At 45.2% G+C, this 16,862-nt stretch overlaps 1 long non-coding RNA gene across 1 annotated transcript in view; it reads left to right on the top strand.

Annotated features, from left to right (window-relative positions):
• The window catches only part of LOC130543228 (uncharacterized), a 31,713-nt gene extending 18,399 nt beyond the window's left edge, over positions 1 to 13,314 (top strand). Inside the window, exons 3-5 of the long non-coding RNA XR_008958399.1 lie at positions 8,768 to 8,812; positions 9,853 to 9,907; positions 12,940 to 13,314. This is a non-coding gene — a long non-coding RNA (uncharacterized LOC130543228). The remainder of the gene's footprint in view (positions 1 to 8,767; positions 8,813 to 9,852; positions 9,908 to 12,939) is intronic.
• Positions 13,315 to 16,862: the final 3,548 nt, after the last annotated feature.

The following is a 16,862-nucleotide window of genomic DNA, read 5'->3' as shown; positions in this document are numbered from 1 at the left end:
AGAATTTTGATGGATTCCTGTCTCACATCTAGGTCTTTCATCCATCTGGAGTTTATTTTTGTGTATGGTGTGAGATAGTGGTCAAGTTTCATTCTTTTGCATGTAGCTGTCCAATTTTCCCAGCACCATTTATTGAAGAGACTGTCTTTTTCCCACCGGATGTTTTTTCCTGCTTTATCAAATATTAGTTGCCCAAAGAGCCGAGGGTCCATTTCTGGGCTCTCTATTCTGTTCCATTGGTCTATGTGTCTGTTTTTGTGCCAGTACCATGCTGTCTTTGTGATCACAGCTTTGTAGTACAGCTCGAAATCTGGCATTGTGATGCCCCCAGCTTTGTTTTTCCTTTTCAACAGTTCCTTGGAGATTCGGGGCCTTTTCTGTTTCCATACAAATTTAAGGACTGTTTGTTCCAGTTCTTTGAAAAATGTCCTCGGTATTTTGATCGGGAAAGCATTGAAAGTGTAGATTGCTCTGGGTAGCATGGACATTTTAACTATGTTAATTCTTGCGATCCAAGAGCATGGAATATCTTTCCATCTTTTTATGTCTTCCTCAATGTCTTTCAAGAGTTATTTATAGTTTCTAGAATATAGGTCCTTTACGTCTCTGGTTAAGTTAATTCCAAGGTAACGTATGGTTTTTGATGCTATTGTAAATGGGATGGATTCCCTAATTTCTCTTTCTTCGGTCTCGTTATTCGTGTATAGAAATGCAACTGATTTCTGAGCATTGATTTTGTATCCCGCCACGTTACTGAATTGCTCTATAACTTCTAATAGTTTGGGAGTGGCTTCTTTTGGGTTTTCCATATAGAGTATCATGTCATCTGCAAAGAGAGACATTTTGACTTCTTCTTTGCCGATTTGAATACCTTTGATCCCTTTTTGTCGTCTGATTGCTGTTGCAAGGACTTCTAGTACTATGTTGAATAATAGTGGCGAGAGTGGGCATCCTTGTCGAGTTCCTGACCTTAAGGGAAAGGCTTCCAGCTTTTCCCCATTGAGAATAATATTTGCAGTAGGCTTTTCATAGATGGCTTTTATGAGATTGAGAAAAGTACCTTCTATTCCTACACTCTGAAGGGTTTTAATCAGGAAAGGATGCTGTATTTTGTCAAATGCTTTTTTGGCATCGATTGAGAGGATCATATGGTTCCTGAGTCTTTTCTTGTTGATATGATGTATCACGCTGATTGATTTGCGAATATTGAACCACGCTTGCATCCCAGGTATGAATCCCACTTGGTCATGATGGATAATCCTTTTAATGTACTGTTGGATTCTATTAGCAAGTATCTTGTTAAGGATTTTGGCGTCCATATTCATTAGGGAAATCGGTCTGTAATTCTCCTTTTTGAGGGGGTCTTTGCCTGGTTTGGGGATCAAGGTAATATTGGCCTCATAGAATGAGTTTCGTAGCTTTCCTTCTGTTTCTATTTTTTGAAATAGCTTTAGGAGAATAGGTATTATTTCTTCTTTGAATGTTTGGTAGAATTCCCCAGGAAAACCGTCCGGGCCTGGAGTTTTGTTATTTGGAAGGTTGTTTATCACTGACTCAATTTCTTCATAATTAATTGGCCTGTTTAAGGAATCAATTTCTTCCGGTTTCAATCTTGGTAGTTTATAGGTTTCCAGGAAGGATTCCATCTCTTCCAGATTGCTTAGTTTATTGGCATATAGCTGTTGATAAAAATTTCTAATAATCCTTCCAATTTCAATGGTGCTCGTCGTGACCTCTCCTTTTTCATTCATAATTTTAATAATCTGGGTCCTTTCTCTTTTCTTTTGGATAAGTCTTGCCAGTGGTCTGTCAATTTTATTGATTCTCTCAAAGAACCAGCTTCTAGTCCTGTTGATCTGCTCTACTGTACTTCTGGTTTCTGCTTGATTGATTTCAGCTCTAATTTTGGTCAACTGCTTCCTCGTGCGTGGATTAGGCCTGTCCCTCTGTTGCTGTTCCAGCTTCTTGAGGTGAGAATATAAAAACTGCATTTTAGATTTTTCTATTCTTTTGAGTGAGGCTTGGATGGCTATGTATTTCCCCCTTAGGACTGCCTTTGCAGTATCCCATAGGTTTTGGACTGTTGTATTTTCATTCTCATTGGTCTCCATAAATTGTTTAATTTGATTTTTGATTTCCTGGTTTATCGAGTCATTCCTGAGCAGGATGGTTCTTAGTCTCCAAGTGTTTGAGTTTCTTCCAAATTTTTCCTTGTGGTTGAGTTCCAATTTCAGAGCATTGTGGCCTGAGAATATGCAGAGGATAATTTCAATCTTTTGGTATCAGTTGAGACCTGTTTTGTGTCCCAGAACATGGTCTATTCTTGAGAATGTTCCATGGGCATTAGAATAGAATGAGTATTCTTTGGTTCTGGGGTGTAGTGTTCTATATATATCTATGAGGTCCAACTGGTCGAGTATGGCATTCAAAGCCTTTGATTCTTTGCTTAGTTTTTGCCAGGGTGTTCTGTCTATTTCTGATAGTGGAGTGTTGAGGTCCCCTACTATTAATGTATTTCTATTTATATGTCTCTTTATTCTGGTTAAGAGTTGGCTTGTGTATCTTGTGTATCTTGCTGCATATATATTTATAATTGTCATATCCACTTGTTGAATACTTCCCTTAAGAATAATATAGTGCCCTTCTGCGTCTCTAACTATAGTCTGTAGTTTAAAATCCAATTTATCTGATATGAGAATTGCTACCCCAGCTTTCTTTTGAGGACCATTTGCGTGAAAGATGGTACTCCATCCCCTTACTCTCAGTCTGAATGCATCTTTGGGTTTGAAATGAGTCTCTTGTAGACAGCGAATGGATGGGTCATTTCTTTTTATCCAATCTGCAACCCTGTGGCGTTTATGGGATGGTTCAAACCATTTACATTAAGACTGATTACTGAGAGATATGATTTTAATAATGCCATGTTGCCAGTAAAGTCTTTGTTTGTATTGGCTGTGACTTTCTGTTCTGTATCACTCTTGGGGCCTTTTTACTTTTATAGATCCCCCCCCCCCCGTAATATCTCCTGTAGGGCTGGTTTCGTGGTTACAAAATTGGTTAGTGACTGGCGATTCTGAAATGTCTTTATTTCTCCATCAATTCTGAATGACAGCCTTGCTGGATAAAGGATACTTGGCTGCATGTTTTTCTCTGAAAGAGCTTTAAATATGCTCCCCCAACCCTTTCTCTCATTCCAGGTCTGTGTAGACAGGTCTGACGTAATTCTGATGCTTTTGCCTTGGTACGTGAGAAATTTCTTTGCCCTGGCCGCTTTCAATACTGTATCCTTGCATCTAATATTTGCGAATTGCACTATGACGTGACGTGGCGTAGGTTTGTCGTGGTTGAGCTTGGGAGGGGTCCTCTCTGCCTCTTGGACACAAATGTTTGTTTCCCTCGCTAGATTAGGGAAGTTTTCAGCTACAATTTGTTCAAATATCTCTTCTAGACCTCTGTTTTTCTCCACCCCCTCGGGGATGCCGATGATTCTAACATTGGATCGTTTCATTGAGTCAGTAATCTCCCGTAACCTACATTCGTGGGCGTGGATTTTTTTAAGACCATCTTCTATTTTCATTTTTTCCTCTATTAACCCATCCTCCAATTCACTAACCCGTTCCTCTGCTTCTGCGACCCTGGCTGTCAGAGCCTCTAGTTTTGCCTGCATTTGGCTCATAGAATTTTTAATTTCTGTCAGATTCGTTCTCATTTCTGTCCTTAGGGATTCTATATTCTCAGTAACCTTTTCGTTAATAGTTTTTTCAATTCTACTCATCATTTTGACCATCGTTACTCTGAATTCCATTTCTGATAATTTGGTTACATCCATATCCATTATTTCTGTGGCAGAGGCCACAGACTCACTGTCTTTTCTTTGCTGGGGGGGGCTTCTCCTTCTTGTCATTCTGATGAGGAGAGGTTGCGGGGTTTCCAGAGCCCAAATTATTGACTGGGTCCCAGGCCGTGCCCCTTGTTTTATAGGGATCTTAGGGATGTGGGCTTCTTCTTTAAAGATTTCATTTATTTATTTATGTGGCAGCCAACCAGCGAGAGAGGGAACAGAAGCAGGGGAGTGGGAGAGGAAGAAGCAGGCTCCCAGCGGAGGAGCCCGATGAGGGACTCCTTTCCGGAACGCCGGGATCACGCCCTAAGCCGAAGGCAGGCGCTCGGTGACTGCATCACCCAGGCGCCCGGGTTGTGGGCTTCTTGATTTTTCAGCCTGCCTTCTGGGGGAAGGGCCTGCTGAGCCGATACTCAGGCAGCCCTGTTTGGGTAGAGTCTCCGTGTCCCCTGCGAGGGGGGATGGGGATGGGCACACTGTGAGCCGGTATTTCCAGGCTTTTGTTCTCTGGCGGCTTTCCCTGGCGGTTTGCTGTGCCTCTTCTGAGAGTCAGAGCAGCAGCGGCCAAATTTCAGCCTCTGTCACAGAACAGAGGGATTGCGGCCCGTTCTCTACTAATGTTCTGGCCACTTTAACTCCGTTACTGTTGGTGCTGCTCGACCCTGCAGCGTCCCGGGATGTGCGCACCAACCCGGCGTCCCAGCCCTCACTTCCAGGGCCGGCGCGTCTCTGTCCTTTGTGTTTCTAACGCCGCCAGCCGCCCCGCGCACGCTCCCGGATCTCCCGGTCTCAGTCTGGATCCAGTGAGCGCACGGGATTCCGGGGTTCCGCGAGATGCCTGGTGGCGCGTGCACCGGCTCACGGTCTCAGTCTGCTGTTTTGCGGGTGCCGTCCGCGAGCCCCGCCCGCTCCCCCGTGCAAGTGGCTACCGCTTCCCGGCACCCGAACGCGGCGGCTCCCTCCCCCTTCCGTTTATCTTCCCATATCTGTGCGCGGTTTCACGGCTCCCCACTTTGTACCTCAATACTCAGCGCTGGAGATGTTCATTTGTAGAGATCTAGATGCGTCTTCCTGCGTCTCAGGCTGGTTCCGTGGTTGTTTAGGCTGGTCTGGTACCTATCCAGCTCGACTCGGGGGACAGGCTGAAAAAGGGGTCCCCTACTCCTCCGCCATCTTAACTCCTCCCTCTCAACAATCAGAATTTTTAAAGTATGTCTCATGCAATATTTGGGACATACTTATGCTAAAAACGTATTCATTATTTATCTGAAATTCAAATTTAACTAGGCTTCCGGTATCTCATCTGGTAATGGTACCAGAGGGCACCTTTATTACCCAAAACCGGCTCTAACTCTTGGTGGGTGCTGAGCTGGAAGACACAACCAAGTCAAAGAATAGGAAAATAAAGGGTTTTATTTGCAACAAGTAAAGGAGAGCACTGGGGGTATTTTCCATAGCCAAGTCTCCCTGAACAACAAAATTAGGGAAATTTTAAGCTAAGAGTGCATACATATTCATAAAGGGGCTTGAGCAATGGGAATATAGCATGGAATTGGGGCAGAAGCCATCTTAAGGTGACAGAGTCCAGGTTGAAGTCACGAGGGCTTGGAAGGGTCAGTATTATCAATTCTCTGGTTTCAGTTGGTCTAGTATCCGAGTGCTCAAATGGGTTTAGATCTTACAAAGATGACTTAAGTATGTGTGTCAGATCGATCTTTGAACCAATACTGAGAATTTTACCACTGATTTTTTTGTCCCTGTATGATTAGGTTATCTCCTATTTGTTCTTATACTCTTTCATAAGATGGCTGGGGCCCTAAATGAATTTTCTTATGTCAAGAAAGCTATGTCTTGTCTTTCTTTTTCTGGGGACTCCTAATTCTTTCTGCCTACACCTTCACTCTGAGCTGCTCAGAACTCGAGCATAAGAGACGGGGATCAGGGCAGCCTGAAACCTAGACTGGGTTGTGAGCGATAGGCATGGAATGAGCAGCTCCATGGAGGGAAGGCCAGAGAGTGAGGCCTAATAGAATGAGTATCAAGGTAGATTCCAGCAAAGTTTGGAGGTTAAGGGAAGGGGCTGCTGTTGAGATGTTGCTGTGGGGCCTGTGGAATCAAGGCTGGGCCAGGAAGTGAATCAACGGTAGGTGTGGTACCTTTTATAATCTCTCCCATTTGAATGGAGCTTTACAACTTTGCAAAAGTGACTCTCACAGGAAGCTTGCAGGGAGGAGGCATGAGCTTTAACAGTCAATGACCTCACTTAAAAGTGATAAAACCAAAGACTCAACATAGGTCAAGCAAGTTCCTTTGGATAACCTAAGTTAATGGCCCAGTTGAGACTTAAATAAGGTCTTTTGACCAAACTTCACTTTCCGTGTTTTCTGAATGCTTGTTCTATGGTCAAAGAAATGAATAATAATTATAAGAAGCAGCAGCACCAGCATCAGCAGCTAAGATTTATTGAGCACTTACCATATGCCCAGCCCTGTTCTAAGTGCTCTGTATATTCAACTCCCTTATTTCTCACAGTATCCCTATGAAATAGGTATTATCATCCCTATTTAACAGGCACAAAGAGATCAGAGATCAGAGCAACTATTTCAAGATGATACAGAATGAGAATCCAGATCCAGTCATTCCTGTTCAAGAGCCCAAGTACCTAATAAAGACGCTCTCTTTAACCCAACTTGAAACTCCTCTGAACCCCCTTCTCCACTAGGCCTCAACCTTGCCCCCACCCTATCCTTGCTGTGTCTAGTTGTAACAAGAACCTTGCTAAGTCAGTTGAGAGAATCCTCCCCCCCTTGACATCTGATCAAATTCCTCATCCCCCGCCCTTGATATCGCATCAGTCTGGCCAGTCTTCAGCAGGAACCCCCATCCTTAATGTCTTCTCTTAGTACTTTTCCACGCACAGTCTGCTCATTGACTGTCATTCCCCAGCTGCCTTGCTGTGTTTGGAGTTAAGCTCAATTTCTTTCCCCTGTTTTCTCTTTTCCTGACACCTGTGACAATAGTCCTGAATAAAGCCCTCTTTACCATTTTGACAAGTATCAGAATAAATTTTTAACATAACTAACCCCTGGGGTATACTGCCTCCTTGGGTCAGAGAGCTGAAGATGTGAAGAATCAGAGGTAGGAGGCTGGAAAGCAGGAGTTAGCACGAAATGAGATAAACTGGGTGGCTGAACATCTCATCCTTCCCAGACTCCTTATCCCTTTGCACCAGCTGTCACTGAATTGGCCCCACCACTGTTCCCCACACTTCCTCACCCCAAACTCCTAGGCATCCTTCATCACCCTATTCAAATGTCACCAGGCCAGAGATACCCCCCACATACCTAGATAGTGTTTAGAACTCCTCCCTCTGAGCAGCAGACTTCTCTCTTAATGCCTGTATTAGAGGAGTGCGTTGCCATCATTCACAGGCCTGTCTCCCTTAATAGACTATGCACTCTTCCATGTGAGGGCCATGCCACCTTCAACCCTAAATTCGGGACTTTCTTTTTTTAAGATTTTATTCTTTATTTGACAGAGAGAGAGAGAAAGCTCAAGCCGGGGGAGCAGCTGGCAGAGGAAGAGGGAGAAGCAGGATCCCCGCTGATGCTGAGCAGGGAGCCCGATGTGGGGCTTGATCCCAGGATCCCAGAATCATGACCTGAGCTGAAGGCAGACGCTTAACTGACTGAGCCACCCAGGTGCCCCTAAATTCAGGACTTTTAAAATAATGCCTGATTCTCAGTGGCTTACACAATAGAAGTTCATTGTGAATTTCAAAGGACAATTACTGATCAGCAGGAAGGCTTCCACCTGGTCATTTAGAAACCTAGGCTCCTTTCATCTTGTCTACCTTCCACTAGGACCTTGAAGTTCTCTATATCCAGCAGGAAGAGGAGGTAAGAGGATGAAGGACTGCATGCAGAAGCTGGAGATAGCGTGCTTCACTTCTGCTCACGTTCCACGGGCCACAACTCAGTCACATGGCCACACGCTAGCTGCAAGGGAGGCTGGGAAATGCAGTCTCACTGGGTGGCCTGGAAAAGAGGAAATGGGCCATAGCCAAACTGCCTGGGTTTGAATTATGGTTCCATTACTTACTGGTTGTGTGACCTTGAACAAGTTCCTTAATTTTTTAGAATCAGAGTTTCCTCATCTGTATAAATGAGAATGATACCTATAGGGTTGATACAGGAGATAAATGAGTTAATATACATAAGGTACTTAGAACAGTGTCCAGCATCTAGGAAATGCTATATGAATGTTAACTGTTATCAGCATCAATATCCTCTCATCAAAAATCTGCACCTTCCCCTCTGACTCAGAGTAAAAGTCTTTACAATGGCCTATGAAACTCTTACGGGAGCTGAACCCAGTTATCTCCTGCTTCCATCACTGCACAAACCACCCTGACCTCTTTGCCCTTCCTTGTAAGTGTCAAGCGTGGTCCCGCCTCATGCTTTGATATGCAGTCTCTCTGCCCAGAAGGTTCTTCCTGGGTTTCTAGATGGCTCACTGTAAAACTCCTTCCGATGTCTGCTCAAATGCCAGTGTCCTGACTGTTCTATCGAAAACTGCTAAGAGCCTCCCTGCTATACTTCCCATTTCCCTCCCCTACGTTATTTTCCTGGGCCGTCAGCTTCACAAGGACAGGCATTTTGTCTCGTTGCCTTCTGCTCCCCTCGCACCTACGATAGCGTGTGGCTCGGTGCAGGCACGCCGTAACCGGTTCTCAGTACACGAGCAAACGAATGAACGGCGATTCTCCACGGACACTCTGGCCTAATTAAACGTCTGCTGCAAATTGTGGTGACTCTGATTTCTGTGTTGTCAGACACACAATTCATCTATTAAGTACGTGTAATATGCAAACACGCTGAACCAAGGGACAAGACAAACTTGTTCCCCTATTTTTTGCTTTAACAGAAATGAATTCCTTCTGGTGTTCATGTTAACTTCTGCGATTGTCTTGTGAGTACTTTCCTGTCAATGTTTTCTACATGTCAATTTGGGGAAAGGGAGGAATGTAGATAGAAGTCAGTTTTTCAAGATTTGCATGCAGTCAAACAGCACTTTTTTCCTCACACAGAGGTGAGAGATGGCCGTCCCTTGCTTAAAGTAAGGCTAACAGAATCGGAGATGGGTCCCGGGTCACTTCTCCACCCAGGGGACCTAATTCCAACTTTTGGTTCACACTGAGTGTATTTAAACAGACACACTTCACAGAGTATGTATTTCCTAGGCTGTGAAAACACTGAAACCGGTTTCAGCTGGTCTGGGTGGGGATCAGAGTTTCTGCCCACAATTCTGCTGAACCCACCTGTGCACTAACTGAACCCTCCCCCGAACAAAACGAGCTGGGCTGTGTCTGGCTGCAGCCAACAGCAAACAAGGACAGGGTCCTGAAACTTTGTTTTCTGAGGAAAACAAAGTGCATGACACCTTCCACACCCCCACCCCCAACCCCACCCCAGCCTAGGGGTGGTTCCTGTGTTTTATTTTCCCAAACCCCCCCCCCCCTTTGCGATGCTTAGCATTAGTGGGGGTTGGGAGTTTCTGCCTTGGGAAGGGACTGGCTCTCTTGCATCGCATTCACTACCCTATACTGGATGCCTGGCACAGGACGTGCTCAACAAATGGGTGTCTTGAGGACCAAGCCACTGCCGACCTTCTAGCTGTGACCAACACCTGTGGGGATGTTTAATCCGAACAGCTGAGTGTCATCCTTGACTCCACCTTTTCTCCCTCTGTGACTCTGGAGAAGTTACCTGGCCTTTTTGAGCTTTTATTTCTCCATCTGCATGCACATGATGAGGGTGATAATAATACTGTCCTCCTCTGGGGCATTTCTAAGAAGCAAATGTGGTTGCGGGCTCGAAAGGACTTTGTAGATATTCAAAGCCCATCAGGCAAAATCAGCGAAGTGGTCAAGATTTTAGCACTGGGGTTATAAAAGAACTTCAGGGTGGAAAACAAGACGAGTAATCCCTCACTCACGTTTGCTTCTTCAGGCGTTCAGCATCGTGGCCCTGACTTCCTTTATGGAAAGTTCCTACTCGTCTCCAGGTATGGTTTTTCTCTTCTGCCTTCTCTGACTCCATCCTTCCTGGTGTCTTTGCTCTATTGTTTCTCCTGTATTCACTCGATATTTCTGGAGGGACTGCAGTGTACCAAGCACCATACTCCCAGTGGGGAGCAAAACAGATGTTCAGCCTGCACTGTTGGGGTTGGTAAAAGGAAAAACACAGGCCCAAGACAGAGCCACTGATGCCAGGCCAAGTCATCAAACTGAGGCTAAATACTCAATATAACTGCAGTTTCAAAGTCCCCCAGAAATGCAATTTTAACTGCTCAGTGGGGAATTTTCTGGTAAGTCCCAATGAGGCAATCTGTCAGATGCGCCCTCTGGATCCCACAGAGGAAGATGCAGTAATCCACATGATAAAACCACCGTTTCTTCCCCCTTTAGAGCAACAGTAACAGAAGAGCTGAAAGGGACCATGCCTGAAATAATTCTACCTTTTCTTTTCCTAAAAACTTCCTTGCCCCAGGAAGTTATTAAAACCTTCCTTTTTTTTTTTTTTTTTAACAGCTCCTCCGAGCATCTGTCTACTTATTAGGCGAGATGCTGCCCGATTCATGAATTGCTTAATAAAGGCAATTTGATTTTCAAATGTCCTCAGTCAAATTGTGGCTTTCAGCAGGCTGCCCCCATGGGTGGAGAGACAGGTGTGGATCAAGTCATCACAGCATATGGACTTGCAGTGACAGCTCGAGATCACGACAGGGACCCTGGGCCACGCCTGGGAAGACAGGGAATGTCACTGAGGCAAAGATCTGAAGGAAGAGTCTGTTCAGTAAACTTTTTGGAATCATTTTCAGTAGATTTTGACTGAGTTATCTTCTTACTGCTTTTATCTTATTTTTTCTATATAAATCATTCATTTCAACTCTTACCTTTATTATTCCCAGTTTCCTCATTTACTTTTCTAAATTTTTAAGATAAATATTTAATTCCTTTATTTTTTGGTTTTACTTTTAAATCGCTGAGGCATTTTGGAACTCTGAACGCTCCTCTTAGTATTACTTTCAGAGTCCCATAGATCTCAATAGAAAGTGGTTTGCTTTTCACTGGTTTCTAGAGATTGAATGAACTCTCTTTTATTTTCTCTTTGATCCAAGACTTACCCAAGAGTTTGTGCCTTCACTTCTATTTAAAGTTTTTAGATCACCGTCATGTATCTATCATTTTTCTTTTTTTAAAGATATTATTTATTTGAGAGAGAGAGAGACAGAGATAACGAGAGAGAACACGAGCAGGGAGGAGAGGGAGAAGCAGACTCCCCCCTGAGCAGGACTGGGATCAAGTCCTGTGCAGAAGGCAGACGCTTAACCGACTGAGCCTCCCAGGTGCCCCTCATTTTTCGTCTTTATGAAAAATGTGTCTGTATCTGTGGGATATAAGAAGTCTTAATATGTGCTATCCCAAGTTATTTGATTATATTATTCAGTTCACCTGAATAAAGTTTTGACTGGTATAACATTGTGTTACTTGTTGAATTGAATGATTTTTTTTGACTATTAATTCTGGCTAACTGTGAGCAAGGTATTTCAGAATCTCTCATTATAATGGTATATAAAGTCTTCTTCCTGCCGTTACGTATTTGGTTGCTATGTTCTTTGATGCCTGTCTTGACTTATGCCTTCTTTATTATTTGTGCCTTTATCACTACATACCGATGTTCCTAATACTCTAAGCGCTTTTAGCCCGAAGTTCTACCTTGCCTGACATTAATGCTACCACTCTTGCTTTCTGTTTGTCTTCATTTGTCCAGTGTCTCTTTGCTCACCCTTTTATCATCATCTCATTTCAAGTATGAATCAGTATGTCCAATGGGTCATATCTCCACATGAATGCTTTCCGAGCACTTCAAACTTTAGCTCTCTAACACTGAGCTCGTCATTTTCTCCCTAAAGCCCCCTCCTCTTCTTTCTTTTCCATCTCGGTCATGATGAAAAGCTCTCGTTTTGTTTGTCTGGTCTGAATAGGGTATCCAGATCCCCTCCTGCCCCGCAGTCCCTCCCCTTGCCGAGCCCAGGAGCCCTGCTTGGTGTTTCCTTGTGCCCACATCAGGATGGCCATGTGACTGCCACTGGCCAAGTAGACATCACCTTCTTCCATCCTTAGGGACCCAAACACAACTACCATAGTACAAATGGGTCCCAAAAGATGGTGGCTGTTTTTCAGAAGAGACTCTCTTTTTTTTTACCATAATATTTTTTTCAATTTAAGTTCAGTTAATTAACATACAATCTAGTATTAGTTTCAGAGGTAGAGGGCAGTGATTAATCAGTATTATATAACACCCGGTGCTCATTATATCACGTGCCCTCCTCAATGCCCATTCCCCAGTTACCCCGTCCCCCCACCCACCTCCCCTCCAGCAACCCTCAATTTGTTTCCTAGAGTTAAGAGTCTCTTATGGTTGTTTCTTTCTCCGATTTCATCTTGTTTGACTTTTCCCTCCTTTCCTCTATGCTCCTCTGTTTTGTTCAGAAGAGGCTCCTCAGAGCACAGACTTTGAAACTAGACCACTAGTTCAAACCCTAGCTCTGTCCCTTATTTGTAACTTTGGGTTAGTTACTTAATCTGCTGCAGTTTTCCTACCTACCTCATTTTTGTGACACTTACAAGTATCAATATATATTAAGGGGCGCCTGGGTGGCTCAGTCGTTAAGCATCTGCCTTGGGCTCAGGGTGTGATCCCGCCGTTCTGGGATCATGTCCCGCATCAGGCTCCTCTGCTGGAAGCCTGCTTCTTCCTCTCCCACTCCCCCTGCTTGTGTTCCCTCTCTCGCTGGCTGTCTCTATCTCTGTCAAATGAATAAATAAAATCTTTAAAAATATATATAAAGAAATTAGAACAGGGGGCACCTGCCTGACTCAGTCTGTAGAGTATGTGACCCCTGACCTCAGGGTTGAGAGTTCGAGCCCCACATTGAGTGTGGAGCCTACTTAAAAAAAAAAAATTAGAACAGGACTTATGATATGGTGTGCAAATATGGGTCTTAACTGTTGTCATTTTCTCTTGCCCCAGGACCTGAGAGGACAAGCCTGGAGCGGTTGGCAGCCCAGGGCATGTGAAGTCTGAGGAGAAGTGAGTCCACATGAAGAAAAGGAGAGCCAAGGGGAGGACAGACCCAGGGCCCTCACAGGCTCGAGCCCTGGAACAAGTTGGTCCCAAAGCTGATCGTGCCCAGGTTTTTTCAGACATCAGACAATAAGTCCCTTTTTTGTTTAACATTCTGTGACTGAGGGGCGCCTGGGTGGCTCAGTCGTTAAGCGTCTGCCTTCGGCTCAGGGCGTGATCCCGGAGTCCTGGGATCGAGCCCCACATCAGGCTCCTCTGCTGGGAGGCTGCTTCTTCCTCCCTCACTCCCCCTGCTTGTGTTCCCCCTCTCGCTGGCTGTCTCTATCTCTGTCAAATAAATTAAACAAACAAACAAACAAAAACATTCTGTGACTGAGTCAGAAAGCTTTAAATGATACAGCTACCAAGCAGTGTGCTGGGCTAGAAACGTGCGAGCCGTTTCGATTTTCCCCTCTCCCGTCCACATGCTATGTGGCAAGTCTGAGCATTCTCCTTCCTCGGTTTCTTCTCACTATGATGCCTTTTCTCCATTTCCCTAACTCAGGGTTGAAGAAAGAAAATCAATATTTGCGAATACCCATTACATACTCACAGACTGCGAGGACATGTTCACTTTTTAATCCTGACAACAACCCTGAGAGGAATCGGAAGCTCAGAGACAGTGACTGATGAGTCCCCGGCCGCCCCGTGAGCCGTTGGTGATTCCAACTCCAGAGGCCACACTTAGCCACTCTGCTGTACTGTCTTGATAAACATTTGCTGAACGGCTACCCCCAGGAGCAGTCCCACAGAACCCGCTCCAGGCTCTACCCCACATGGCACAGGCCCAGGGCTCCTTAGTCCTTTTTGAAAATGGCAATGACCCTAACGCAGTTTTTTCTTTTTTTTTTTTTTTTTTTTTTTTTTAAAGATTTTATTTTATTTATGTGACAGAGAGACAGCCAGTGAGAGAGGGAACACAGCAAGGGGAGTGGGAGAGGAAGAAGCAGGCTCCCAGCCAAGGAGCCCGATGTGGGACTCGATCCGGGAACGCCGGGATCACGCCCTGAGCCGAAGGCAGACGCTTTAACGACTGCGCTACCCAGGCGCCCCCTAACGCAGTTTTTTCATGTCAGGAGTCACACCCGTCCTGGCCGTGTTTCTCAGGGAATGGCTCATTCATCGCTGAATCTACCCATTCTCAGCCCCAAAGCTTGCTGAGCCTGTTTGCAGAGAGAGAAGAAACAGAAGCCAGGTGATGGCCGTGCCACTTCCTTTAATCAATCACGAAAAGACTAACACATGGCCCGGGATTTTCCCAGCATGAATTCACACGCATGTACACACATGCAGGCCTCAGACAATTCAGTCTGCCCATCTGTCTTTAAAATACAGCATTCCATGGAGTCTTTCCTGAATAGTCCTGTAAAACTATTTCCAGTTCCATTCCTGGGCTCCTCATATTGAATGAGAATGTTCATTGCTTGTCCTTCGGGTACCCCCTCTCAGTTCCTTAAAATCCACTGAGCTCACGCTGGGACTTTTGCTGTCTACCAGGATGCTCCTCCCACCTCCTCCACCCAGCCAGCACCTGCTCTCCCCTTGGCGCCACTTCCTGGAGGCCCTTCCTGCCCACCCTGTCCACGATAAGGCCCCCGTCTCACCACCCCCTTAGTCCGAATCTCAGCCCCTTGACAATTTTCTTTGAGACCCTTAGAACAATGACTATGAGAAACAAACTGAGGGCTTCAGAGGGGAGGGGGGTGGGGGAATGGGATAGACGGGTGATGGGTAGTAAGGAGGGCACATATTGCATGGTGCACTGGGTGTTATACGCAACTAATGAATCATTGAACTTTACATCAAAAACCAGGGATGTACTGTATGGTGACTAACATAATATAATAAAAAAACATTAAAATAAAAAAAAGAACAATGTGCAACTATTTTGCCTGTTTGTATGTGTACCTAGGTTTTGTGTTTGCATGTTTTCCTTTTGTCTTTCTCCTTTATTAGAATGAGACCGAACAGGGATCACGACAGCAGGAAACTGGTGGTCGCTCTCGTGTCCCCAGTATTTCATGCAGGCCTGGTGTATATAACAAATTCTCGACATGTATTTGTTGGATGAACAGTAAAAAGGATGAGGGACTAGGACAAAAGTCCTGGGAGGCTGATTTCACCTCCATCCCAGATGACCCGGTGTGGTTCTTTTAACCTGCTTGATTGGTATAGATGGGCGAAATGGGCAAAATCCCCCAGACCTGGATCCTTCTCCATTTGATAGATGGATTCTTCTGTTCCTGTGCAGCTAAGACGTTTACCGCAAATTGTCTGAAAACATTTTCATGTTACCCCACGAGACCTTGAACTTCATGCCTCTGTCTGGCTTGGCCCCAGCTGTCAAGTCGTGCTAATGACAAAGCCCTACCTTCCTCAAAGGCTCAGCGTCCAGCTGGGGAACTGGGCTCAGGGCAGGTGAGCCTCCTGCTGTGGAGGGAGAGGGGACTTAGGGGACTGGAGCGGAGTCGTGAGGAAGAGTGGGGATGACAAGGGAGGGGTGGACACGGCACTCTATTTACTGCCCACCTTTCTGGTATCCACACTCTCTCCATGTTATCTCATTCAAGCTCACACAGGCCCCACAGCTAATGTTTTTATCATCATTTCGTAGTTGAGGGTAGGCGCAGAACATGGGCTTTTGGGTCGATAGGCTTGGGCTCAAATTTCACCCTCCCAAATTACCCACTCCAGAACTCTTGAGCAAGGCACTTACATTTCTTTGTCTTTATTAGGAGGATAAAAACAACTGGGGTTGCTGTGAATATCAAGTGGTGAAGACATATACTGATACATTCCTTGGAATGAAACGATTTTGTGCTTGGCACATACCAAGTCCTCAATAAATCACAGCATTTTTTATCAAGAGATTTGTCCAAGAGCCACACAGTCAGGGGCCTAGAACATGATGACCTCGTGCTTTGTAAGATGCTACGATATTTTCTACACAGGCTGTACAGTTCGTCTCACTTCCCGGCTGTGCGCTCTTCCAGGACAGGGAAATGGCCTATGTATACAGTGGTTCTTGCTCGCATACCAGGATCCTGAAGTAAGATGGCATTTATTATAGGGGCTCCTGGCTGGCCTAGCTGGTTAAGCGTCCAACTCCTGATTTCGGTTCAGGTCATGGTCTCACGGTCCTGGGATGGAGCCCCGCATCAGGCTCCCCCTCCCTCTGCCCTTCCTCCTCCCCCCCCCAAATAAATAAATAACTCAAAAAAAAAAAAAAGATAACATTTATTATACCGATAGTGAGTTTTCTACTTAATGGTAGGTGTGAATGCGAACACTCTAGGCAAATGTCCCTCAGGAGAACCGAGCAGCCGAGAACCCTTTTCCACTTATCTTGTGCCTCCAGGAGCAACTCCCTCTGTACATATCTCTAACCTGGGGGAACAGAAAACAGTTTGAATGATGTGAGTCATTCAAGCTTTCTGTTCAAACACCATGAAAGAAAATACAACTTGTTAGGGTCACACTGATAGGAATGAAGGACATTTTAACCCCCGCAAGCATATTTTTAGTTAGCAACCTGGAAGTAATTGAAGTTTTATATACAGTATTGGGTATCTGTGTGCCTATCTAATGACTCGGTGAGTCATTGCTTCTTCCGTTCCTCCACCCAATTCCAAAGAGCTACTTTTTCCTATTATGATTTTTTAAGTCCCTGCTCTTGCCTTCCATCCCTGCTCAGAGCCCTCTGCCTTGTTCACTCGCTATGAAATTGCTCCCACCGTGGGCTCCTTGACGTCGGTCTCGCCTTCGAGAACCAAGCTCCACACAGGCACCAGACAGGGGGCCCCGAAATGCCACTGACCACGTCCCCACTC

Source organism: Ursus arctos, unplaced genomic scaffold (genome assembly GCF_023065955.2).
Source record: "Ursus arctos isolate Adak ecotype North America unplaced genomic scaffold, UrsArc2.0 scaffold_9, whole genome shotgun sequence".
In the NCBI taxonomy this organism is placed as follows: Eukaryota; Metazoa; Chordata; class Mammalia; order Carnivora; family Ursidae; genus Ursus; species Ursus arctos.
This window is presented reverse-complemented; position numbering and strand designations above follow the sequence as displayed.